The sequence below is a fragment of the Cucurbita maxima genome, unplaced genomic scaffold, assembly GCF_002738345.1.
Source record: "Cucurbita maxima cultivar Rimu unplaced genomic scaffold, Cmax_1.0 Cma_Scf00060, whole genome shotgun sequence".
NCBI lineage: Eukaryota > Viridiplantae > Streptophyta > Magnoliopsida > Cucurbitales > Cucurbitaceae > Cucurbita > Cucurbita maxima.
In genome coordinates this window covers 663,693-666,658 of record NW_019272076.1, presented here as the reverse complement: position 1 = coordinate 666,658, position 2,966 = coordinate 663,693, and positions in this window count along the sequence as shown.

Genomic DNA, 2,966 nt, shown 5'->3' with positions numbered 1-2,966 from the left:
GCTAAACAGTTGAAAGAGTATGAGCGCAACTACCCCACACGATCTGGAGCTAGCAGTCGTGGTGTATGCATTAAAAACCTAACGTCACTACTTGTATGGGAAGAGAGTTCAAGTGTATACTGACCACAAGAGACTCAAGTATCTGTTCACACAAAAAGAGACAGCGGAGGTTGTTGGAATTAGTTAATTGAAATCCTAGAAAGTGTAGGGCCCGCGACATACAAACTAGCATTACCACCCACACTCGTCGCAGTGCATAACGTACTCCATGTATCAATGTGAGAAAGTACACTCCGGATCCCACTCACATCATCGATCACGAGACACTTCCCCTTCGGGAGAATCTAACGTATGAAGAAAAATCCATAGGGATAATGACACGTGATGTAAGGAAACCACGAAATGGGGAATCCCATTAGCCAAGATCTTATGGGAAAACCATCAGGACAACGAAGCCACCTAGGATTGTGAGGATGACACGAGGAGGTCTTATCCCGAACTCTTCCGGGGAGGATAAACTTTTGAGGAGGAAAGTTCCTAAGCTGGAGAGAATTGTAATACCCGAATTTTTAGATAAATAAATAAAAAAAATAAAAATAACATGGGGACAAAAGGGTCATTTTTCCCCTGCTCTTACCCAAGGGGTCTAGTTGTTTGGGTTGTAAGAAGAAAGAGAAAAGAAAAAGAGAGAGAGAGAGAAAGGAGAAAGGAGAAAGGAGATAGGAGAGAGGAGAAGGGAGAAAAGAGAAGAAGTTAGGATTTGGGAGAGAGGAAGAGCAGAATGACAAATCGCCATTCGAGATCGAATCCAAGGCAAGAAACTTCAAAGCAATACTTCTCTCAGTGCTGGAAAAGGAGTTTGGGTGGTGGACCCACTCATTCCGACAAGAAAATCCGAGAACGGACAAACTAAGATTTCGAACTTCTTGTTTTGATTTTATCTAGATCTGAGGAGTTTCTTGAGCGTTAGATCTGAATGTTTTGAGATATGTAACCAAAATAAGATTCACACAGGTTTCTTGAAGTTTCTGGACAAAAATCTGAGTTCCAAGAAAACGCGATTTTCGGTAAGAACTCATGTTTTTCTCCAAATTTAAACACAAATAATACGACCTATGATTACCAAAAAATACAAGAAAAATTTATTGTAGAAATAGAATATGAGATCTACAATATTCATGAAGAGAACTTGTTGATTCGGATTACGGATTGGAAGATATAAAAATCGGAAGAAAATAGATTGAAAACGCCAAAAGTCACATTTTTGAAAATCTGGAGAAACACAGGAGAGAGGAGACATCGCCGCTATGTGTCGACCGACGTATGGAGGAGCACAGCATGACCAACGAGCGACACGTAGTGACCGCGAGCTCGAGAAACGCATCAGGCGCGCAACCGAGTCGGTCTGAGTCCGAACCACCCAAAACGGCCACTAGCCCGCGACTGTGCGGGAAGTCGCGCGTAGGAAGCCGCGTGTAGTATGTCCTCCAGAGCGCGTCAACACTCGTGTAGGCGCGCGAGTGAATTTTTTCCCTCCGTTTGCTTATTTTTCTCCCAGATTTCAACTCTGATCCTAGTTTTTTATGTGAATTAGGACCTATCAAGGAAATTCTATAATTTTTTGAACCTTTTCTGGCAAATAATTCGAGCTTGGGAAGGCACGCGTCAGCCAGGTAAGTAGCCATTTGGATTCCAACGAGCAGTACTTGTAGGAACCGCTAGGAACAAGCATGCATGCTACCACCCATTAACTTAGCTAGCCAGACCTAACATATTAGTATGGAAACTGCGAAAATGAAATGATTAAGAAAAGTTAGATATGAAATGTTTATTAAATCTGTTTTCATTGAGATTCTGATAAAGTATGTATGCATGTAGAGGATGGGAAACATGTGAAATTTGCTCTCCAGGTGAAGATGGACGTTATCTTCCCGTTGAGCATGTTTGTTTATATTGCATGAACTGCTGCGTGTTAACTCTTATGCATGATGATTGCTTGTGTTATCTTTCTTGATGAATAAGAAGACATTATGAGGTTAGATTAGGGTGCTTGTGACTAAGTAGGCTAGACGAGATCCTAGAATGGGAGACCTCTAGAACACCGTGCATATAGACCCGCGAAATGATTACTGGCAAATCCAGAGTCAGCCATACGATCCTCTCAGATTTACTTATGAGGTCGCGCCTCACCTCAGGAATAGATCATTTCACTGCATAAGATGGGCAAGCCTCCAAGATACAGAAAAAAGAGTTGTAGCTCAGATCACTCTCCTTAGAAACCCGAGAAAGACCGTGGATACTTACTAAGATAAGGATGCGAAAAGAGGCTACAAGTAGGCTGCTTACTAAGTATATTTTTATACGCACCCCCTTCTTCCCTTTTTTTTTTTTTTTCATGTACAAGCCATTACAAGTAGGCTGCTTACTGACTAGTTGCAAACCGTGCTAATATAAACTGTCGCAAAAAAAAAAAAAAGAGATATTCTAACCACCGTGTGACCTAGCTTTAAATTTAAAGGCATAAGTATCGAGACAACCTCAAAGGTAGTCTCCGTGATGAAAGCAATAGACTAGTCCAACAAGGCGGCTAGACTATATTAGCATGTGCCGTAGACGTAAGAGGAGAAGAAAAGACCCTAGAAAATGTGTCCATCGTAAACGAGTTCCCAAATGTGTATCCGGATGACCTACCTGGAATACCCCCTTCCCATGCGGTCGACTTCATCATCGAACTCAAGCCAGGAACTGGGCCTATTTCTAAAGCACCCTATCGCATGGCGCTAGTAGAGTTGAAAGAACTCAAGGCGCAATTACAGGACTTACGGGATAAAGGGTTCATTCGACCTAGCATATTCCCCTAAGGTGCGTTACTGTTGTTTGTTCAGAATAAAGATGGATTGATGCGTTTGTGCATCGATTACAGATCGTTAAATAAGAGAACCATAAAGAACAAATACCTTCTGTCT